The sequence below is a fragment of the Salvelinus sp. IW2-2015 genome, linkage group LG14 (genome assembly GCF_002910315.2).
Source record: "Salvelinus sp. IW2-2015 linkage group LG14, ASM291031v2, whole genome shotgun sequence".
Classification (NCBI taxonomy): domain Eukaryota; kingdom Metazoa; phylum Chordata; class Actinopteri; order Salmoniformes; family Salmonidae; genus Salvelinus; species Salvelinus sp. IW2-2015.
Genome location: NC_036854.1, coordinates 5,668,128 through 5,694,066, shown reverse-complemented (window position 1 = coordinate 5,694,066; position 25,939 = coordinate 5,668,128).

Genomic DNA, 25,939 nt, shown 5'->3' with positions numbered 1-25,939 from the left:
TTTGCTATGAAGCCCCTAAAAAAAATCTGGTGCAACCAATTACCTTCAGAAGTCACATAATTAGTTAAATAACGGGTTAGGGTTAGGGTTAGGCTAACCCTAACCCTAACCCTAACCCTAACCCTAACCCTAACCCTAACCCTAACCCTAACCCTAACCCTAACCCACCTGTGTGCAATCAAAGTGTCACATGATCTGTCACATGCTTTTAGTATATATATCTTGGCCAGGTCGCAATTGTAAATGAGAACTTGTTCTCAACTTGCCTACCTGGTTAAATAAAGGTTAAATAAAAAAATAAAATAAATAAATAAATATACACCTGTTCTGAAAGGCCCCAGAGTCTGCAACACCACTAAGCAAGATGTGGTTGTATGGATGTCAAAGGTTGGGACATAAACGTTTAATCCCAGGCAGGAAATCTTATAGCTCAGAGTGAAGGTTCAGAGGAGACAAAGCTCTGAAGGAACTTTCACCATGTCTGTCTGGACAGCTCCTCATAAAAAGCATTGTCTAAATCTGGAATCTTCCATGTCCGTTTTTGTTGGTTTCCTTTTTATAGAAATCACAGTGAAGCACAGTATGGAGTTTTTGGATGGTTTATAGTTTTCAGTGTTAGATATTGAGTAAGGCCATACGGTAAACATCGATCAACTTCCATTTTGCGATTCATTACCGTCTACTGGACAGGTTGGGCACAGTGTCCCACGAGGTGCAATTAGACCCACGACCATCTGTTTCAGTACAAGAACACTACCAGGACACACACACACACACACACACACATAGACTCAGACGCACGCACACAGAAAGACACAGACACACACATGCAGATCATATGATAGAGTTTCTCTCATATCAACTTCTGTTTGTGTATTTCATAAACAGTCAGCATAAAATTACATTGTTTTCCACTGTATGACTGAGAAGCTACTGTCCATCTCTGACTATCCCTTCTAATAGCTGCTGTGATACTGTGTGTGTGTGTGTGTGTGTGTGTGTGTGTGTGTGTGTGTGTGTGTGTGTGTGTGTGTGTGTTGTGTGTGGGTGTGTGTGTTTTGTGTGTGTGTGGCGTGCGTGCGTGCGTGTGTGTGTTGGTGCGCACTACAGTAGTACAATTGTGATTTACTCTAATGTGTGTAATGTATATCGTGGTGTAATGTGTGTGTGTTTGTGTTGCAGTGTCGTGTCAGGACTGAGCTGGGAGAGTTTACTGTCATCCACGCTCTGACCGGATAGATCCAAGGACATATAGCCACTACATCAAGAGACACACTTGCAGCTTTATTTTTTCACAGCCATATTTCATTAGACGCTTGTTTTATACAATAGAATGTGTTCTCAACTATTGCTGTTGTTGCTAAAAAAACATGTAGTCCATTTTGCCCTATGATGCCTGGTACCTAAAGGCCTGGTATCCAAAGGCCTGGTGCCTGCAGCCTAAAGTGGATGCAGTGAGTCTTAACTTAAAGTGGAGAAACTGTGTTTGGGGAATTAGGAGGGTGTTGTTCTCTCTGCCTCGATCAGCCAACACAGTCAGAGAGGGTGTGGGTGTGTGCAGGGGCGGACTGGGACCAGAAATTGTCCCTGGCATTTCTAACACACCGGCCCATTTTTTGCCTCGAGGTCCGACACCGGCCCATTTTTTCCTTGAGGCCCTTATTATTATTAGCCAAATAATTACAATTTCTCTCTCACTTTGTTCTATCACAGACAGACAAACAGACCCCCACCAGGCGAATGTTAGTGCAGCAGCTCTACAGGGGGCTGTGGGAGGTCCCATTGTAATTTACTCTATGTTAAATCTGGTTCGGGCTGGGAACACACTGCCAGCTAACAGTACTGTGGGGTTGGGGACACGTGCATGTACACAAGGACACACACATGCACACACACTAGGGCTGACTCCAATTAGTCAACTGGCCGATTGTTTGGTCGTTCGGCTGTTGGTCGACCGAGATTGTTTTAGTCGAGCAGTAAGAAATATATATATATATACACACACACATATATATATAGATTGTTTTTCACCCATCTCAGTCAACTAATCCATTTCGGAGGCCTAGACTAAAATACATTTTATGCTTGATTCGAAAATGTGGTAGGAGGCTCCACATGGAGGGTGTGACACAATAGCGGAGCCTCCAGAGGCTTGCAGAGGCATAAACGAGCTCCCCTCCGACATTTCTGTAACAATGCAGAGGGCTCTGTAGAGCACCACATTGACATGATTTTTTGACGGTAGATGGGGGCGGTACATCTTGTATAAACACAAACTCACTTCCTTGACAACAGCTCTGCACTGCTCTGCGAAGCACAAGAAGTTTGAATGGCCTGACTTCTGCTGAGGCCATATAACCATAAATCCTGCATGGCCAATGCAGACATCGGATTCACCATGTGCCCAGATGCACAATGCCCTTCTCTCTCCAGAATTGTTTGCGTTTGATTGTTAGTGTATATCATTTCCCCATTACATATATCACCAGTAGTACATTTACCAACCTCTTAAGGATCTGCCCATTTATTTCAATTTTCGCCTAAAATGAGATACCAAAATCTAACTGTCTGTAGCTTAGGACCTGAAGCAATGATATGCACATTATTGAGACCATTTGAAAGGAAACACTTTGAAGTTTGTGGAAATGTGAAATGAATATAGAAGAATATAACACATTAGATCTGGTAAAAGGTAATACAAAGAAAAAACCAACTGTTTTTTTGTATTGTTTTTGTACCATCATCTTTGAAATGCAAGAGAAAGGCCATAACGTATTATTCCAGCCCAGGCACAGTTTAGATTTTTGCCACTAGATGGCAGCAGTGTATGTGCAAAGTTGTAGATCCAATGAATCGTTGCATTTCTGTTCAAAATGTTGTATCAAGACTGCCCAAATGTGCCTAATTTGTTTATTAATAACGTTTCAAGTTGATAGCTGTGCACTCTCCTCAAAAAATAGCATGCTATTCTTTCACTGTAATAGCTACTGTAAATTGGACAGTGAGGTTAGATTAACAAGAATTTAAGCTTTCTGCCAATATCAGATATGTCTATGTCCTGGGAAATGGTCTTGTTACTTGCAATGTCATGCTAATCACATTAGCCTACGTTAGCTCAACCGTTCCGAGTGTGGGACACCGATCTGTAGATATCCTTAATTATTCATTTTAATTCCTGTAATTTCTAATCTACAATGTTCATTACTTTGGTTAAGGTAATTTCTTTTAATGCATTCAATATTATTATTCCAGTTTTCCCGTTCTCATTGTCAGAGTGGACACATTGTTTGCAGAGTGCACAACCTATGCTACACTTGTTTTGTCAATTTAGTCATTGTCTTTTGTTTGGAGCGCTCCTGTCAATTTTGAGTAAGTACGCGCATGCATAGAAGTAGGCCTATAGGCTACCTGGCCTGCACTCAAATGTAGGCATAAAAATATGCCCATTTGGGGATCTGATAGTATTTCTGATTGGCGTAACACACCACAACTAATGACCTGTGGAACATCTCAAAGTAATGTTTTCTTCACCTCAAACAGCAAGCAAACAAAGTCTGTTTTTACATCTATAGAGAATTACAATAGGTCTTCAATGTACTTCCAGCTCTCTCCCTTTCGATAACCACAGCGTGAAAGGGAAAAATGTAATACTCTGATCCAATAGAAACGTCATAAAATAGGCCTACCTGATTACGTCTTATCAGTGCTTGACTTGGACTGAAATAGGTTCCGGTATTCATTTTGGGTGCTGGTACTGTTTATATTTAAGGTGCAGGAGCTCCACAATACTTTTTTAGCTATCAATCAAATCAATCAAATGTATTTCTAAAGCCCTTCTTACATCAGCTGATGTCACAAAGTGCTGTACAGAAACCCAGCCTAAAACCCCAAACAGCAAGCAATGCAGGTGTAGAAGCACGGTGGCTAGGAAAAACTCCCTAGAAAGGCCAGAACCTAGGAAGAAACCTAGAGAGGAACCAGGCTATGAGGAGTGGCCAGTCCTCTTCTGGCTGTGCCGGGTGGAGATTATTACAGAACATGGCCAAGATGTTCAAATGTTCGTAGATGACCAGCAGAGTCAAATAATAATAATCACAGTGGTTGTCGAGGGTGCAACAGGTCAGCACCTCAGGATTAAATGTCAGTTGGCTTTTCATAGCCGATCATTCAGAGTATCTCTACCGTTCCTGCTGTCTCAAGAGAGTTGAAAACAGCAGGTCTGGAACAGGTAGCGCGTTCGGTGAACAGGTCAGGGTTCCATAGCCGCAGGCAGAACAGTTGAAACTGGAGCAGCAGCACGGCCAGGTGGACTGGGGACAGCAAGGAGTCATCAGGCCAGGTAGTCCTGAGGCATGATTCTAGGGTTCAGGTCCTCTGAGAGAGAGAAAGAATGAAAGAAAGAGAGAAAGAGAGAGAGAAAAGAGAGAGAGAATTAGAGAGAGCATACTTAAATTCACACAGGACACCGGAAAAGACAGGAGAAATACTCCAGATATAACAAGCTGACCCTAGCCCCCCGACACATAAACTACTGCAGCATAAATACTGGAGGTTGAGACAGGAAGGATCGGGAGACACTGTGGCCCCGTCCGACAATACCCCCGGACAGGGCCAAACAGGCAGGATATAACCCCATCCACTTTGCCAAAGCACAGTCCCCACACCACTAGAAGGGATATCTTCAACCACCAACTTACCATCCTGAGACAAGGCCGAGTATAGCCCACGAAGATCTCCCCCACGGCACAACCCAAGGGGGGGCGCCAACCCGGACAGGAACCCATTCAAGTATTCTATAAGGAAGTGTTCTACTATTCTATGAGGAACAGGAGCTCCAGCAGTAGAACATTTGAGGTGCCGGTATTCAGCTCCTACCCAAGTCAAGCACGGCTTCTTATCCCTTGTGCAAATAGCCTACAGCTGTGTCTGTCCCGAGCTCACTGGTGCAGGAAACTGAGGGCCCAGAATATTTTATACAATGTTGCAAGTTCGCTAGCACAAGCTTCGGGCTGGACCCACAGCAGGAGCGGGAGGAGAATAGTTGGGTCAGGTTAAGTTTGTTTTCTTCTGATTGTCTAGATACTGTATCTGCCGCCCTCTTGAGGCATTTGTCTTATTTCATCAAACCGTAAGCTTTAAGCATCAGACAAGCACAGTACGTACAGTATAGATCATTTTATTAAAATGTCTGTCTATGTAAAAATACACGTTTAAAGATGTCGACCAATGGACAGACGACTTTCAGTCAACCAAGATTTTTTTTAGTTGGGGACAGCCCTAACACACACACTGCCAGCTAATGTTACTGTTTTAACTCCAGGCACATCTTCACAACAACTCCAGAGCAGGCAGCCAAGGCAGGAGGAGACAACAGTCAAAAGGCTTTGTATAACCAGCATTTTACTGTCAATGAGTCATCATAAGCATAATGACAACCAAATCATTCAGTTAGCCTAATTAAAATGCCTGGGTTGGAATCACCAGCAGGAAGTCTCTAAATAAAGCCTGTAATTAACTAATATGGAACATGTCCAGAGCTAAATAACATTGATCACCACTCACAACACTCATCTATTTTTACATGTATTCTGTATCATTGTGGCTAATCGACAGGACTAAAACTACATAGAAGACACAAATAACATTTGAATTAGTCAGAAAGTGCTTTAATCAGCGCACTGTACCTTATGTTCCAACCCAGCACTAGCATGTCTAATTCTATAAATCTAACACACTTGGATAGGTGTTCGTAAGTGCTTTATTACAATGTGATGTCGCCCCTCTCTCAGGTCCCGGGACCTGGGAAAGGTGTGGGATTTCCTGAAGGACACCATAAATAAGAATTTGATCTTAACTGACTTGCCTAGTTAAATAAAGGTTCAATATAAAAAGTATGTGGAGGAGAGCTTGGTGGAGAAGGACCTGACCACGGAAAACACCCGAGGTAGGGGATCCAGACACAACCAGGACCCCAGAGAAAAACTCTCTCTCTTTGTCAGATAACAATTACACATGCACTGATTAAACTGCTTTGATTACACACCGTCTAATTGAGAGAGTCAATTAAGTCATCGATTAGATTAGTATCACTTGTGTGTGGGAGGGGAGGGGGGGGGGGGCTGTTTTATCTAATCGAGTGTAGAGGGTTTGAGTTAAGCAACTGATCAAAGGATTGACTGAACTGTCTCTGGGAGAAAATCTAGGTGCTGTGGTAGACTGAGCTTCACTACCTTTTCCCACAATGGAAATTATGTTTTCCATCTTCCTATTCACTCAGGTATTTAGTATGTTTTCCTTTTGAGTGCTATGTTGGTGTCAGATTCAGCCAAGAAGAAATGGAAAGATATGGACAAGGACAGAAAGTCATCCCAGCCCAACGCTGTCCAGACCAACACTATAGACAGTAAGTCACACAGACATACTGTACATTAGGGCCGTGACGATGCCAGTATCGCAATATTTTTTTCCATGGCAAAAATGAAAACACAAAGCAGACCAAAGTCTTTGGTCCTTTAAACACCTGCTGTATGTAAAATATTGTTCGCTATACCTTGGACAAGAGGGGCGGTTAGAGCGTTGGACTAGTAACCGAAAGGTTGCAAGATCGAGGTGACAAGGTAAAAATCTGTCGTTCTGCCCCTGAACAAGGCAGTTAACCCACTGTTTCTAGGCCTAACTTGGCTAGTTAAATAAAGGTTAAATGTACATGTGACTGGATGACAACATAATGATGTTTGTTTCCAACATTAGGAAAGCCTACGCTCCAAAATGCAATGTGGTTCAACGACAACACTGACATTTTGCCATGGCAGAGATTAGTTGCCGACACCGAGACACGCGTTGACAGCGTGGGCGTATCAATTCGGGCCTAATGACAATCGCCAAATGTCATTAGACTTTTTGGTGTGTTGTGTAGAAGATGTCTRTTTCCATTCACCACTGTTTAGAGGTTGGAAATATGTTGCGAGTGGATGAACATGCYTGGGGAGCCTAGTAAAAGAGACCTTTGAAGTGATTGTTTGACAATCAGATGAAGACATCATGACTGGTTGAGTTGATGCTACGGTAAAAGGTAATACATTTTAAAAGTTAAATGACAAATCTTTAAGACTCACAGAGATCCTATTGAATTAGTAGGGATTCTATATGTAGTTCTATCATCAAGGTCTCTCACCATAGGTCTCTCACCATACAGTAGGTCTCTCACCATAGGTCTCTCACCATACAGTAGGTCTCTCACCATAGGTCCCTCACTATAGGTCCCTCACCGGGAAGAAATTGAGTCTACTTCCACCCTTGTATACACATACATACACATGCATACAAACACGTACACATACAGTACATACAGACACATACAAAAACCTTTGTTGTCTAGTGTTTCTTAGTCTAAATATGGTGTGTATGGGTAAGCATGCATCAGTGTGTGTATGTGGGACTGTGTGCTTGTATGTCAGGCATGTAAACTCAGCAAAAAAAGAAATGTCCCTTTTTCAGGACCCTGTCTTTCAAAACTTCACAGATCTTCATTGTAAAGGGTTTAAACACTGTTTCCCATGCTTGTTCAATGAACCATCAACAATTAATGAACATGCACCTGTGGAACGGTTGTTAAGACACTAACAGCTTACAGGCGGAAGGCAATTAAGGTCACAGTTCTGAAAACTTAGGACACTAAATAGGCCTTTCTACTGACTCTGAAAAACACCAAAAGAAAGATGTCCAGGGTCCCTGCTCATCTGCATGAACATGCCTTAGGCATGCTGCAAGGAGGCATGAGGACTGCAGATGTGGCCAGGGCAATAAATTGCAATGTCCGTACTGTGAGATGCCTAAGACAGTGCTACAGGGAGACAGGACGGACAGCTGATCGTCCTCGCAGTGGCAGAGCACGTGTAACAACACCTGCACAGGATCGGTACATCCGAACGTCACACCTGCCGGACAGGTGCAGGATGGCCACAACAACTGTCCAAGTTACACCAGGAACGCACAATCCCTCCACTCAGTGCTCAGACTGTCCGCAATAGGCTGAGAGAGGCTGGACTGAGGGCTTGTAGGCCTGTTGTAAGGCAGGTCCTCACCAGACATCACCGGCAACAATGTCGCCTATGGGCACAAACCCACCATTGCTGGACCAGAAAGGACTGGTAAAAAGTGCTCTTCACTGACGAGTTGCGATTTTGTCTCACCAGGGGTGATGGTCGGATTCGAGTTTATCGTTGAAGGAATAAGCGTTACACCGAGGCCTGTACTCTGGAGGGGGATCGATTTGGAGGTGGAGGGTTCGTCATGGTCTGGGGCGTTGTGTCACAGCATCATCGGATTGAGCTTGTTGTCATTGCAAGCAATCTCAACGCTGTGCATTACAGGGAAGACATCTTCCTCCCTCATGTGGTACCCTTCCTGCAGGCTCATCCTGACATGACCCTACAGCATGACAATGCCACCAGCCATACTGCTCAATCTGTGTGATTTCCTGCAAGACAGGAATGTCAGTGTTCTGCCATGGCCAGCGAAGAGCCCGGATCTCAATCCCATTGAGCATGTTTTGGATTTTTTGGATCAGAGGGTGAGGGCTAGGGCCATTCCCCCCAGAAATGTGCGCGAACTTGCAGGTGCCTTGGTGGAAGAGTGGTGTAACATCTCACAGCAAGAACTGGCAAATCTGGTGCAGTCCATGAGGAGGAGATGCACTGCAGTACTTAATGCAGCTGGTGGCCACACCAGATACTGACTGTTACTTTTGATTTTGACCCCCCCCTTTGCTCAGGGACACATTATTCAATTTCTGTTACTCACATGTCTGTGGAACTTGTTCAGTTTATGTCTCAGTTGTTGAATCTTGTTATGTTCATACACATATTTACACATGTTAAGTTTGCTGAAAATATACACAGTTGACAGTGAGAGGACGTTTCTTTTTGCTGAGTTTATATGTGTATGTGTGTATTACTATGTGTGTGCTAGTTTGTGTATGGGTGTGTATTACTATGTGTGTGTTAGTTTGTGTATGTGTGTGTATTGCTATGTGTGTGTTAGTTTGTGTATGTGTGTGTATTACTATGTGTGTGTTAGTTTGTGTATGTGTGTGTTTTACTATGTGTGTGTTAGTTTGTGTATGGGTGTACATGTATATGTGCAAAGCTCCAGCTTTCTTCCCCATCCATAATTCAGACAGTAAGGAGTGTGAATATTAATATTTTATTGTCATAAAGAAACACTCCATATTCTCTTTGAAAACACACATTCATATTTCTACCCTGTATGGTGGCAATAATAACCTTACACCCTAAATCATTTATTGATCACCCCTAAAACTCACCCCTCACCCCATCCCCATGACCACATGTGACCTGACCAAGGTCAAGGTCAGGTTACATGGTCTGTAAAACACCCTCCCCACCCCAGGTAGCAGGAAATGGCACAGCCTGCTTTTTCACGCATCACTTCCTGTTATAGTCCTTCTTCTCATGCAATATGGATCCATGCAGCCAGCCAGCTCAGCCCAGTGTAGCTTGATCTGTTTATCACCCAGCCATGAATAAACCAGTCAGCCCCTGACAGAGAGAGCCATAGCACAGAGCCACAGAGCCACAGAGCCACAGCGCAGGCTGAATTATTTGGTGAGCCTGCAGGGCTAAAGATCTACCCCAGTCAAGGGTGGTTAAAGTCTGACAGAGCACTCAGAAGAAACATTCACCCTAATAATGCGGCACTTGTTGAGGTAATGACTTCTGTGGTAACTACATTTAATATATAGGGTTTTTGTTTTATGTTAGCTTGAAGATACATGTTGGACAGTATGATGCAGAAGAGGTGTATTGAAGTCATTAAATCACTGCTGCGTTGGTTGATTTGTTTGGAACTGTTCTGTCGGCTGTTCTAGCTCCTGCCCCCTCTCTATTTTTCTGTCTCTCTTGTTTTACACACATGAAGGGAAGTCATTGGTGTTACTTTTGAAGCATACAAACACACAAATCAAATTAAATTGTATTGTGTAATAAATTAGGAAGAAATACACAATGAGTAATGATAACTGGGCTATATACACGGAGTACCAGTACCGAGTCCATGTGCTGGGGTACGAGGTAATTGAGGTAGGTACTGTTTGAACATATACACTACCGTTCAAAAGTTTGGGGTCACTTAGAAATGTCCTTGTTTTTGAAAGAAAAGCACATTTTTTGTCCATTAAAATAGCATCAAATTGATCAGAAATACAGTGTAGACATTGTTAATGTTGTAAATGACTATTGTAGCTGGAAACGGTAGATTTTTAATGGAATATCTACATAGGCGTACAGAGGCCCATTATCAGCAACCATCACTCCTGTGTTCCAATGGCACGTTTTGTTAGTTAATCCAGGTTTATAATTTTAAAAGGCTAATTGATCATTAGAAAACGCTTTTGCAATTATGTTAGCACAGCTGAAAACTGTTGTTCTGTTAATGGAGAAAAACAAGGGCATTTCTAAGTGACCCCACACTTTTGAATGGTAGTGTAGGTAGGGGTAAAGTGACTAGGCCTGTCTCTCTGGTAGACGAGAAGCAAGTACAGGGAGTGAAAATGTTATTATCAATGGACATGGAACAGGACAGGATAGCGTCTGGACATGAAAACATAACGACATTGATGCTGACACTGGGAACCAACGGAGGAACAGACAGATATAGATGGGGCAATCAACAAAGTAAAGGAGTCCAGGTGAGTCCAGTGAGCGCTTATGTGCATAATGATGGTGACAGGTGTATGTAATGAAGGGCAGCCTGGCACTCTCGAGCGCCAGAGAGGGAGTGCAGGAGCAGGCGTGACATGCTTGTGTTTCTTGGCCCAAGCAAGTCTCTTCTTCTTATTGGTGTCCTTTAGTAGTGGTTTCTTTGCAGAAATTCGACCATGAATGCCTGATTCACGCCGTCTCCTCTGAACAGTTGTTGTTGAGATGTGTTACTTGAACTCTGTGAAGGATTTATTTGGGGCGCAATTTCTGAGGTTGGTAACTCTAATGAACTTATTCTCTGCAGCAGAGCTAACTCTGGGTCTTCCTTTCCTGTGGCGGTCCTCATGAGAGCCAGTTTCATCATAGCACTTGATCGTCTTTGCGACTGCACTTGAAGAAACTTTCAAAGTTCTTGAATATTTCCAAATTGACTGACCTTTATGTCTTAAGGTAAAGATGGACTGTCGTTTCTTTTTGCTTATTTGTGTCACGGCCGTTGCTGGAAGAAGACCAAGGTGCAGTGTGGTGAGTGTACATTTTCCTTTTTATTATGGAATGTCGCCAACAAAACAATAAACAATACAAAAACGGCCGTGAAGCTTAACAGGGCTAATGCCGCAAACAAAGTTCACTTCCCACACAGAAAGGAGGGAAAATAGCTACCTAAGTATGGTTCCCAATCAGAGACAATGATAGACAGCTGTCCCTGATTGAGAACCATACCCGGCCAAAACATAGAAATAAAAAATCATAGAAAAACAAAACATAGAATGCCAACCCCAAATCACACCCTGACCAAACCAAATAGCGACATAAAAAGGCTCTCTAAGGTCAGGGCGTGACAATTTGAGCTGTTCTTGCCATAATATGGACTTTGTCTTTTGCCAAATAGGGCTATCTTCTGTATACCACCCCTACCTTGTCACAACACAACTGATTGGCTCAAACGCATTAAGAAGGAAAGAAATTCCACAAATTAACCTTTAACAAGGCACCACCTGTTAATTGAAATGCATTCCAGGTGACTACCTCATGAAGCTGGTTGAGAGAATGCCAAGCGTGTGCAAAGTTGTCATCAAGGCAAAGGGTGGCTACTTTGAAAAAAATCTCAAATCTCAAATATATTTTGATTTGTTTAACACTTTCTTGGTATTACATGATTCCATATGTGTTATTTCATAGTTTTGACGTCTTCACTGTTATTCTACAATGTAGGAAATAGTAAAAATAAAGAAAAACCCTTGAGAAGGTGTGTCCAAACGTTTGCCTGATACTGTACATCATTTGCACCGATCCCTAAATCTTTTGTGCCAGAGGCAAACACACACACAACACACACACACACACACACACACACACACACACACACACACACACACAACACACACACACACAACACACACACACCACACACACACACACACTAAAACGTTATATTTATATTTATACAGTAGATACATTTACCTTGCATTTTCATATAGATTGTATTATTAACCTTGCATTGATTCATCACGTCATTCCTTCTCTCTACAGTATATCCGTCCCTCACAGATCCAGTGTCTGTGTATTTACCCTGCACTACTCAAATTGATTTTCCATGTTTCCAGGCCTACATACTATTCCCCAATCTCTCTTCTCTCTCTCTCTCTCTGTCTCTGTCTCTACACCTGAAGCAGAACACCTCTTTACTGGGACACATGGTACACTCTATCCAGCTGTGGTGGTTAAATAATATTTCTTATTAAATGAGCCTTTAGGTCAGTCTAAATTCTTTACATTTAAAGCACGTCCAGGTTCTTGTCACATTGTAATTCTAAGACCTGCTCATTTTAAACATTTTACACTGAAACTGATCACTATCCATGTAAATAACAATCCGTAATAACCTAGACAGTGCATTCAGAAAGTATTGACACCCCTTGACTTTTTCTACATTTTGTTGTGTTACAAGGTGGGATTAATATTGATTGAATTGTAATTTTTTGTCAATGATCTATAGAAAAAACTTTGTAATTTCAAAGTATAAGAAATTCTAACATTTGTAATAAACATTATGAAAATAAAACACTAATATATCTTGATTACAAAATCATTCAACCACCTGAGTCAATATGTGTTAGAATTACCTTTGGCAGCAATCACAGAGAGCCTTTCTGGGTCTTTAAGAGTCTTTAAGTCTTTAAGAGCTTTGCACATCTGGATTATACAGTACAATATAAAATATGTTTTTGCACATTAAAATTTTTCAAGCTTTGTCAAGTTGGTTGTTGATAATTTCTAGACAGCCATTTTCAAGTCTTGCCATAGATTCTAAAGCCGATTTAAGTCAAAACTGTAACTAGGCCACTCAAACATAACATTTGGTCTTAGTAAGCAGCTCCAGTGTATATTTGTGTTTTAGGTTATGGTCCTGCTGAAAGGTTATTATCCAGCAGCCACCACCATGCTTGAAAATATGAACGTTGGTACTTAGGACATAAAGTAAATGTATTTGCCCATTTTTTGCAGTTGTACTTTAGTGCTTTGTTGCAAACAGAATGCATGTTTTGGAATATTTTTATTCTGTACAGGCTTCCTTCTTTTCACTCTGTCATTTAGGTTAGTATTGTGGAGTAACTACAATGTTGATCCATCCTCAGTTTTCTCCTATTGCAGCCATTAAACTCTGTGACTGTTTTAAAGTCACCATTGGCTTCATGGTGAAATCCCTGAGCTGTTTCCTTCCTCTCGGCAACTTAGTTAGGAAGGACGCATGTATCTTTGTAGTGACTGGGTGTATTGATACACCATCCACAGTGTAATTAATAACTTCACCATTCTCAAAAGGATATTCAATGTCTCCTTTTTATTTTTACCCATCTACCAATAGGTACCCTTCTCGAGGCATTGGAAAACCTCCCTGGTCTTTGTGGTTGAATCTGTGTTTTAAATTCACTGCTCGACTGAGGGACCTTATAGATAATTGTATGTGTGGGGGTACAGAGATAAGGTAGTCATTCAAAAATCATGTTAAACACTGTTATTGCACACAGAGTGAGGCTATGAAACATATTATTTTTTATAACTAAGGGGTTGAATAATTATTGACTCAAGACATTTTAGCTTTATATTTTTTATTAATTTGTACAATTTTAAGGTATTGTGTGTAGGCCAGTGACACAAAATCTCAATTTAAGCAGTTTTAAATTCAGGCTGTAACACAACAAAATGTGGACAAAGTCAAGAGGTGTGAATACTTTCTGAAGGCACTAAACCAATGTACCCAGGCCTCATAACCAGCGGGTGGCGGTGGAGATGAAACGTGCCAACGAAGGATCTTGTGCTGGGGCATTTTCTGCTCTATTTGGATCATTAGCCTCTACTACGCGTCTTCCATAATTCATACACCATACTAACCCATTATAACTCTATGATTCATCCCTGGTTTTCCAGCCCTATATTCTCGAGAACTTCCCCCTCAACCACAGATCCAGTGTCAGATTTTACACATCCTCAATCCTGACGTTAACCATTGGCGACATAAAGAAAGATCTGACCCTGTATCTCCTGTGGTGTTCCAGATGGATTCATCGGAGCGGCTGAGGCACTACGGTCTGTCTCGGCTCTACAGCCACCCGGTCCTGGTGACCCGTACCCTCACCTGGTGGAGCCCCCCGAACCACCCTCCATGCCCCACTGTAAACCCATTCGATCCCGCATGGTGAGGAGAGAGAGAGGGTGAAATAGGAAGGGAGGAGAGAGAGGGAGGAGAGGGACGGGTGAGGGTTGGTTAAGAGGGAGGGCAAGGGGTGAGGTAGATGGGAGGGGGGATGATAATGCTGCGCAACAGTGGGCTAGAGTGAGGGGTGAGAGAGGGTGAAGGGAGAGGACGACGGAGACAGACGAGGGAAGGACGGTAAGAGGTAAGAAGGGGTTTAAGTTAGGTAGTTGGGTGGATGTGGGGGTCCTTAACACGTTGTTCTCTGCACAGAGCCAGCGGTGGTGAAACCAGAACAGTTCATCTAGGTCTCCAGCCCCTTCCTCAACTACAGGCTGTTGACCATGCCTGCTGCCCCAGAGCTGTACTTACTATACACAGCTACACCACACAGTGGGTTTATTCTGAATGGACAGAACGAGGCAGTCAGTGGAGTCCCAACAGACCAGATTCCTCTGCCCCCAGGGTGTGTATATATGTGTGTGTGTATGTGTGTGTGTGTGTGTGGGTGTGTGTGTGTGCACATGTATACAGTATACAGTATACATGACCTGTAGCATGAGAGCATCTTGGCTAGGCTCTTTAGCAGCGTGGGCGTATGTAGTCAATGCCTTTAGACACAAATGCTGCTGGACATATCTAGTTATCGGTAGGTCTCAGATAGGAGTGCATGTGTACTGTACATCTACTAGATGAACTAAAGCCCACACATAAACATAATCTATGCTGAATGTTTCAATGCCCAACGCTCTAAATCAGCCCATATCTCAAACTACTTTCATTGGTCCCTCATGAATAGTTTGTTCTATTTGTGTGTAACAGTGTTCACTGACCTATCACTGTGGTTATGGTATATATACTGTAGTGTAGTCTCTCACTGTTTGTATTAGTGTCAATACCCTTGTGTTTGATGTGTATGATGTGTGTGTATGATGCGTGTACATAATGTTATGTGTGTATGTGTATGATTTCTATACTGTGTGTGTATGATGTGTGTGTATGATGCGTGTACATGATGTTATGTGTGTGTGTATGTGTATGATTTCTATACTGTGTGTGTTTGATGTGTGTGGGATGTTCCCATATGTGTTATGTGGGATGTGGTATGATGTGTAGGATGTGGTATGATGTGTAGGATGTGTTATGATGTGTAGGACGTGTTATGATGTGTAGGATGTGATATGATGTGCAGGGACGTGTTATGATGTGGTAGGATGTGGTATGATGTGTAGGATGTGGGATGATGTGTTAAGGATGTGGTATTGATGTGCAGGACTGTTTTATGTGTAGGATGTGTTATGATGTGTAGGATGTGGTATGATGTGTAGGATGTGATATGATGTGTAGGATGTGTTATGATGTGCAGGACGTGTTATGATGTGTAGGATGTGGTATGATGTGTAGGATGTGGTATGATGTGCAGGACGTGTTATGATGTGTAGGATGTGGTATGATGTAGGTGGTATGATGTGTAGGATGTGATATGATGTGCAGGACGTGTTATGATGTGTGGATGTGTTAGATGTGTAGGATGCGGTATGATGTGTAGGATGTGATATGATGTGTAGGATGTGATATGATGTGCAGGACGTGTTATGATGTGTAGATGTGGTATGATGTGTAGGATGTGATATGATGTGCAGGACGTGTTATGATGTGTAGGACGTGGTATGATGTTAGGATGTGGTATGATGTGTAGGATGTGATATGATGTGCAGGATGTGTTATATTGTGTAGGATGTGGTATGATGTGTAGGACGTGTTATGATGTGTAGGATGTGGTATGATGTGTAGGATGTGATATGATGTGCAGGACGTGTTATGATGTGTAGGATGTGGTATGATGTGTAGGACGTGTTATGATGTGTAGGATGTGGTATGATGTGTAGGATGTGGTATGATGTGTAGGATGTGATATGATGTGCAGGACGTGTTATGAGTGTAGGATGTTGTATGATGTGTAGGATGTGTTATGATGTGTAGGATGTGGTATGATGTGTAGGATGTGGTATGATGTGTAGGATGTGGTATGGTGTGTAGAACGTGTTATGATGTGTAGGATGTGGTATGATGTGTAGGATGTGGTATGATGTGTAGGATGTGGTATGGTGTGTAGAACGTGTTATGATGTGTAGGATGTGGTATGATGTGTAGGATGTGGTATGGTGTGTAGAACGTGTTTATGATGTGTAGGATGTGGTATGATGTGTAGGATGTGGATGATGTGCAGGACGTGTTATGATGTGTAGGATGTGGTATGATGTGTAGGATGTGGTATGATGTGTAGGATGTGATATGATGTGCAGGACGTGTTATGATGTGTAGGATGTGGTATGATGTGTAGGATGTGGTATGATGTGTAGGATGTGTTATGGTGTGTAGGATGTGTTATGATGTGTAGGATGTGGTATGATGTGTAGGATGTGGTATGATAGTGCAGGACGTGTTATGATGTGTAGAGCGTGTTATGATGTGCAGGACGTGTTATGATGTGTAGGATGTGTTATGGTGTGTAGGATGTGTTATGGTGTGTAGAACGTGTTAGGATGTGTAGAACGTGTTAGGATGTGTAGAACGTGTTATGATGTGTAGAACGTGTTATGATGTGTAGAACGTGTTATGGTGTGTAGAACGTGTTAGGATGTGTAGAACGTGTTATGATGTGTGTAGAACGTGTTATGATGTGTAGAACGTGTTATGGTGTGTAGAACGTGTTAGGATGTGTAGAACGTGTTAGGATGTGTAGAACGTGTTAGGATGTGTAGAACGTGTTATGATGAGGTAGAACGTGTTATGATGTGTAGAACGTGTTATGGTGTGCAGGACGTGTTATGATGTGTAGGATGTGGTATGATGTGTAGGATGTGATATGATGGTGCAGGACGTGTTATGATGTGTAGGACGTGGTATGATGTGTAGGATGTGGTATGATGTGTAGGATGTGATATGATGTGCAGGATGTGTTATGATGTGTAGGATGTGGTATGATGTGTAGGACGTGTTATGTGATGTGTAGGATGTGGTATGATGTGTAGGATGTGATATGATGTGCAGGACGTGTTATGATGTGTAGGATGTGGTATGATGTGTAGGATGTGATATGATGTGCAGGACGTGTTATGATGTGTAGATGTGTATGTATGTGTAGGATGTGGTATGATGTGTAGGATGTGATATGATGTGCAGGACGTGTTATGATGTGTAGGATGTGGTATGATGTGTAGGATGTGATATGATTGCAGGACGTGTTATGATGTGTAGGACGTGGTATGATGTGTAGGATGTGGTGATGTGTTAGGAGTGTATATGATGTGCAGGATGTGTTATGATGTGTAGGATGTGGTATGATGTGTAGGACGTGTTATGATGTGTAGGATGTGGTATGATGTGTAGGATGTGATATGATGTGCAGGACGTGTTATGATGTGTAGGATGTGGTATGATGTGTAGGACGTGTTATGATGTGTAGGATGTGTAGGATGTGGTATGATGTGTAGGATGTGATATGATGTGCAGACGTGTTATGATGTGTAGGATGTTGTATGATGTGTAGGACGTGTTATGATGTGTAGGATGTGGTATGATGTGTAGGAGGTGGTATGATGTGTAGGATGTGGTATGGTGTGTAGAACGTGTTATGATGTGTAGGATGTGTATGATGTGTAGGATGTGGTATGATGTGTAGGATGTGGTATGGTGTGTAGAACGTGTTATGATGTGTAGGATGTGGTATGATGTGTAGGATGTGGTATGGTGTGTAGAAACGTGTTATGATGTGTAGGATGTGGTATGATGTGTAGGATGTGGTATGATGTGCAGGACGTGTTATGATGTGTAGGATGTGGTATGATGTGTAGGATGTGGTATGATGTGTAGGATGTGATATGATGTGCAGGACGTGTTATGATGTGTAGGATGTGGTATTATGTGTAGGATGTGGTATGATGTGTAGGATGTGTTATGTGTGTAGGATGTGTATGATGTGTAGGATGTGGTTATGATGTGTAGGATGTGGTATGATGTGCAGGACGTGTTATGATGTGTAGAGCGTGTTATGTGATGTGCAGGACGTGTTATGATGTGTAGGATGTGTTATGGTGTGTAGGATGTGTTATGGTGTGTAGAACGTGTTAGGATGTGTAGAACGTGTTAGGATGTGTAGAACGTGTTATGATGTGTAGAACGTGTTATGATGTGTAGAACGTGTTATGGTGTGTAGAACGTGTTAGGATGTGTAGAACGTGTTATGATGTGTAGAACGTGTTATGATGTGTAGAACGTGTTATGGTGTGTAGAACGTGTTAGGATGGTTAGAACGTGTTAGGATGTGTAGAACGTGTTAGGATGTGTAGAACGTGTTATTGATGAGGTAGAACTACTGTTATGATGTGTAGAACGTGTTATGGTGTGTAGAACGTGTTATGGTGTGTAGAACGTGTTATGATGTGTAGGACGTGTTATGATATGTAGGATGTGTTATGATGCGTGTGTTTGACGTGTGTGTGTGTGTGTGTGATGTTCCCAGGGAGGCCCAGCAGAGCAATCACAGGAAGCGTACTAGCAGCTCCATGCTGCCTTTGTCGAGACAGAGGAGAGTGAGAGCCAAGAGACCCAGGAGACTGACACTGCACAACACAGCACCAAGTCACTGAAGGGAGTGGAAACAGCTGAGATAGAGTGGACACCACAGCCAATCAGCCACACTTGACATGGCATCCTAGAGAAGACAACACCTAACTCATAATCTTTGTTCCCCCTAACCCCCTCAGAGATCTCTCCTGTCAGATCTCTTGCTGTTAATGAACATACATTCATACACTGACCAAAAGCATTAGGCCTACAGAGGGTCACATATCTCTCTCCTCTAGTCTGTTCAGGCCAGGCTCTCTCTCTCTCTCTGTCTCTTTCTCTCTCTTCCTCTATCTCGCTCACTCTCTCCACATCTCTTCTCCCCCGATCTCTCTCCCTCTTATCCTGCTAGTCTGTTTAGGGCTCGTCGGGGCAACGTTCAGTCGTAGCGACAACGCGAGACTCACGTCCCAACGTCCCAATGTCACTTCTGCTGTCTCCCGGGCGACCAGTGACCAGGGGAAATCTGTACTATAGAGAGAAAAAAATAGATGGATGGAGATCGAGAGAGATAGAGATATATATATATAGAGAAAGTCAGTGGTGAAAGCGACACGTTATTACATAAAGGGAGAGGTCGTGTGCTCTGGCGATAAAAAAAGCAGCTCAATTAGATGGTAAGCCATCAGTGTCTGTCTCCTAGGGGGTTCATTACACTCCACTCCTAGCTGCTGCTTGCTGCCACCGCAGAATAAAAAAAAAAAAATTAATTGCCCTCTTGCATAACAATAGCCAGTTATAGAGAGGTTAGCACTGTATAGGCAGGGTAATTTGGTGTGTGTGTGTGCATGTGTGTGTGTTCCTGTGTGCTCAGGGCCATACGTCATTTGAAGTATAAAGGGGGTGTTTCTATATTAAACCTCCCACCCCAACCCCAGCCCAACAGAGTGAAGTGAACCTTTGTATCTCCCTTAGTAAGGTAACGATCACATGATCTCCATAATGCTCTGGAGTACTGGGCCCACTAAGCCAATTAAGAGGAGAGCAGAATTAGACTCTCCTATCAAAGAGCTATTTTTACCTCAGGAATGCTAAGAATGGCGGTTCAAAACCTAAACCCACTGCAGTGACACAGGATCAGCAATACTACATTACTACAGATCCCAAAATTCAACTGACCTCTCAGTACTACAGGTCACATGATCCTGTAGTTTGGTCCACGTCACTAGCTAGTTTTCCATCAAATTGGCCACAGCTTTTCATGCGAATATTCTAACATCTGCATTTAAAAAATATGCGCATTTTCCCACCGGTGGTATGTTTCCACCACAAAACAGACTTTTTGATAAAAATCAGTGCGTGATGCACACAAAATGTAAATAGCAAATGTGCATACTCTGGTCTTAGCACCTACACTCCAGCCCATTGCAGATACAGTGCGGGTAAACTGTGCGGGTAGGCTAGTCCACATTATGAGATTATTAAACTGTAGACCACACTACCAAGAGAGTTTCCATCTATATTTTTCGTAGATGTCTATTTACCACCACAAACCGGTGTTATCACTAAGACCGCACTCAAAGAGCTGTATAAGGCCATAAGCAAATAACAAAATGCTCACCCACTTGGAACTTGAATTCAGGAAAACGTAAATCCGTTTTACCTCATTTCTACCAGCATGTCACATGTACAACCAGAGGGGAAAAAAACTCCAGACCACCTTTACTCCACACACAGAGATGCATATAAAGCTCTCCCTCACCCTCCATTTGGCAAATCTGACCATAATTCTATCCTCCTGATTCCTGCTTACAAGCAGAAACTAAAGCAGGAAGTACCAGTAACTCGCTCAATACGGAAGTGGCCAGATGACGCAGATGCTAAGCTACAGGACTGTTTTGCAAGCACAGGCTAGAATATGTTCTGGGATTCATCCGATGGCATTGAGGAGTATACAACATCAGTCACTGGCTTCATCAATAAGTGCATCGATGACGTCGTCCCCACAGTGACAGTACGTTCATTGCCCAACCAGAAGCCATGGATTACATGCATCATCAAAACTGAGCTAAAGGGTAGAGCTTCCGCTTTCAGGGAGCGGGACACTAACCCTGACGCTTATAAGAAATCCCTCTGTGCCCTCCGACGAACCATCAAACAGACAAAGCATCAATACAGGACTAAGATTAAATTCTACTACACCGGATCTCAGACTCGTCGGATGTGGCAGGGCTTTCAAACTATTAATGACTACAAAGGGAAGCACAGCCGTGAGCTGCCCAGTGAAACAAGCAACCCAGAGGAGCTAAATGACTTCTATGTGTGCTTCGAGGCAAGCAACCCTGAAGCATGCATGACAGTAGGTAACGTGCCTAAATGACTACCGACCTGTAGCACTCACGTCTGTAGCCATGAAGTGCTTTGAAAGACCCTGGGACTAAACACCTCCCTCTGCAACTGGATCCTAGACTTCCTGACGGGCCGCCCCCAGGTGGTAAGGGTAAGTAACAACACATCTGCGACACTGATCCTCAACACGGGGGCCCCTCAAGGGTGCGTGTTCAGTTCCCTCCTGTACTCCTTGTTCACCAATGACTGCATGGCCAGGAACGACTCCAACACCATCATCAAGTTTGCCGATGACACAACGGTGGTAGGCCTGATCACCAACAACGATAAGACAGCCTATAGGGAGGAGATCATAGACCTGGCAGTATGGTGCCAGGACAACAACCTCTCCCTCAACGTGATCAAGACAAAGGAGCTGATCGTGGACTACAGGAAAAGGAGGGCCGCGCATGCCCCCATTCACATCGACAGGTCTGTAGTGGAGCAGGTTGAGAGCTTCAAGTTCCCTGGTGTCCACATCACCAGTAAACTATCATGGTCTGAACACACCACGATAGTCGTGAAGAGGACTTGACAACTCCTATTCCCCCTCAAGAGACTGAAAAGATTTGGCATGGGTCCTCAGATCCTTAAAAAGTTCTACAGCTGCACCATCGAGAGCATTCTGACTGGTTGCATCACCGCCTGGTATTGCAACTACTCAGCTTCCGACCGCAAGGCGCTACAGAGGGTAGTGTGTATGGCTGAGTAAATCACTGGGGCCAAGTTTCCTGCCATCCAGGACCTTTATAGCAGGTGGTGTTAGAGGAAGGCCCTGAAAACTGTCAGACTCCAACCACCCTAGACCTAGACCACCCAACCACCCCACCCTAGACATAGACTGTTCTCTCTGTCACCGCATGCAAGCGGTACCGGACGTCCAAAAGGCTTCTTAACACTTTCTACCCACAAGCCATAAGACTGCTGACCAGTTAATCAAATGGCTACCAGGACCATTTGCATTGATTATTACGCTGCTGCTACTCACTGTTTATTATCAATGCATAGTCACTTTACCCCGACCTACAGTATCAGTCAAAAGTTTGGACACACCTACTCATTCAAGGGTTTTTCTTTATTTTTACTATTTTCTACATTTTAGAATAATAGTGAAGCCAATAAGTGCTCAGCATGTGTGTGAAGTCCAAGAGTGTGCAAAGCTGTTGTCATGACGTTGGCCTGGGGGTAGGTTTATGACAGTCATAAATACCTCTTCCCCCCTTTTTCCTCTCTCTACTCTACTGATGTGACATTAGAAAACCCCTTGGTTAACATAGAGATTCTGGGAACATCAAAAGTTGGTGGGGAAATGAACTATATTCTGGTAATCCGACAAATTGAACATATGCGGTGGTACTTAATGTATATTATGTCAGTTCGGTTGTCATCTGGCACATTCTCATCAATGATAGAATGACATAAACTCTACAGTGGAAAGTCTACACATCAGAGTTATCGGATTCACATGGAATTGTTGTTCAATTGAAATGTTTGAATATGAAATTATTCGTGATGGGATGAAATGTGATTTTAGCTTCTAAAATGTAAGAATTGGGTTTTCATGAGTGAATTAGGCCCGACTCAGTGGCCCGCCCACGTGAAGAGACATAGGTTATAAATTATGAAACACACCCCTTTTCTCCCTCCACTATATAAACCCTTGACGAAAATGTAACCTTCCTGTTCCAAGTACGTGAGGTCTGCAGCCTCTGCGTTAAAAAGGACTAACATGTCAACTACAGAACTAAGCCAACATCAGCGTGAGCTTTGGTTGCGAATGGTATGAACTTTGAACTCTTATTCACTATAGAAGGGATACCTCCTAGACGTTGAGTTAGCAACAGCAGCTGCAAACGTAAATTAGGATAGGACAGACAGAGTATCCCGTCTACCACACAACGACGTTACTACAACGTATCCAATTTACCAGCAGAGACATTCTTCAAGGGACAAAGGACTCGGTTGGGCAACACGGCCTTCCATCTACCACCAACCTACCGAAGCGCAGCTCAGAGAAAATATTTATTGCATTTTCCTTTTCCAAATGGGTGGTAATTTAGAATGCATAAGATACTGTATTTACGATAGCATGGCTTCTTTCTTTGTTCCTCAAGTCTTCCCGCTCTTTCACTCAAACCCAGCCCACTTTTATTTTGTGTAACCAGCTGTTCCGCCCGCTAGTGATGTTTTCCTTTATGACGTAATTTGTAATCAAAGTATGATTCATTCTGTGTATATGTAATTCTGTGTGATTAGTTAGGTATTTAGTAAATAAATAATTAAACCCAATTTTGTATTGCTGATTCAACTTGTTAGCCAGGGTTCGTGAAGATAACCAAGAATTTACAACTTTCAGATGAGACTGAAATAAGGTGACGATTAATATTGACTGCTATTAATGTCAAATATTACTAGGTCTGTAAGAGTTTATTCGGAAGATAACAGCTCTATAAATATTATTTCGTGGTGCCCCGACTTTCTAGTTAATTACATTTACATGATTAGCTCAATCAGGTAATAGTTATTACGGAGAAACGATTTTATAGAATAGCATGTCATATCACTTAATCCGGCATTGCCAAAGACACGACACTGTCATCAAGGCAAAGGGTGGCTACTTTGAAGAATCTCAAATATAACATATTTTGAGTTGTTAACACTTTTTTGGTTACTACATGATTCCATGTGTTATTTCAGAGTTTGGATGTCTTCACTATTATTCTACAATGTAGAAAATAGTAAAAATAAAGAAAAACCCTTGAATGAGTAGGTGTGTCCAAACTTTTGACTGATATTGTAGATCGGGGTAAAGTGACTATGCATACATAATAAACAGCGAGTAGCAGCAGCGTAATAATCAATGCAAATGGTCCTGGTAGCCATTTGATTTAATAAAGAAAAACCCTTGAATGAGTAGGTGTGTCCAAACGTTTGACTGGTACTGCACATATACTGTCACCTATACTCCCTGTCCGGTCTCTAGGTCATCAGGCTGCTGATTATCCCGCACACCTGTCACCATCGTCTCGCCCACCAGCGCCTCATGACACTCACCTGGACTCCATCACCTCCTTGATTATCTTCCCTATATCTGTCACTCCCCCTTGGTTCTTTCCTCAGGTGTTATTAACTCTGTTTTCATGTCGGTGTGTTGTTTGTGGTTTGTGTTTATTGTTTCATTTATTTATTAAAACACTCACTCCCTGAACTTGCTTCCCGGCTCTCAGCGCACTCGTTACGTGTACATATTACCTCAATTACCTCGACTAACCTGTACCCCTACACATTGACTCTATACCGGTAACTCATGTATATTATTGATATTTTATTTCTGTTGCTTTTTTATTACTTTAGTTTATTTAGTAAGTCTTTTCTTAACTCTTATTTTTTCTTAAAACTGTTGGTTAAAGGTTTGTAAGTAAGCATTTCACGGTAAGGTCTACCTCTGTTGTATTTGAGCATGTGACAAATACAATTTGATTTGATTATGGATAACGACAGTCAAGCCCTAGATATTTATTGTAAAGGAGCATCAAGCTCATCACCATGCACTTTCACCACCCTGTGAAGTTCATCATCATTTACTTGTATTTCATCTGTAGCCTAATAAACATTTCTCGCATGATTAATTTCACTAACACAAAAAAAATCCATGTCAAACAAACAAATTAACTGTCTGCATTTATAAAATTGTACTGAAAGTTCCTGTATCCATCACAGCTTTCGTGATTTTTTTTAATACAGTATGCCTTTACTTTACTGACTAAAAACTGTGGATGGAAACGTGGTTACTGATCCCATTGAACTACGGAGCAATAAATGAACTTCAATCAACTACATTTCACACAGTGCATCTAGAGTTCGCTAGAGTTTTCAAAAAGTCTTTCATTGCAGTCACTTACAGTAGGAAGTAGCTTGAAGGTTGAAAAGCATGTCTTAAGACGACAGGCCAACTCTGGCTGGTACGTGCTGTTGAAAATAAAGCAAAGTCACTTCACGGTTGGATTGGAGTCGGCCCCATGAAGGATGGGATTAAAAAACAGTACCCATGCCAGCTGTACTGCCAGGAGAAAATAACATAGATGTGTCTGTTGAACACTACTAGCATAGAAACACTGGTCTGGACCCTGTGGTCAGTGGATGGTTTTCTTTTGTGTTGAAAAGGATATGCTAAGTGTTTGACAGAGTGACTTCTTTCACGGCTGGACTCCACCGCCTGCTGTTGTATTATCCTCTCTCTCTCTCTGCTCTAGGTCGGAGGAGGAGAGGAGGAGGTCAAGTGTGTCTCTCCCATCACAAAGCCCAGCTCTTTGTCTCTTTGTCTTGTTCTTTTCCAAACGAGTGGGGATTCACACACACACATGCACACACACACTCTGTGACACATAGCAGGCTGTGGTGTGAGGTTGCATCAAAAGAACCTGTAATTGACATTCACAACTAAATTGGCTCAGTTGAAGCAACTCCTGCCTTCTTATGAATATATTTCAAGTGGTGTGATTGCGTATCAAGGTGGCAGAAAAAAATCTTTATGAGTTAGGTACAGTCAGTATTCTGCCTTTGT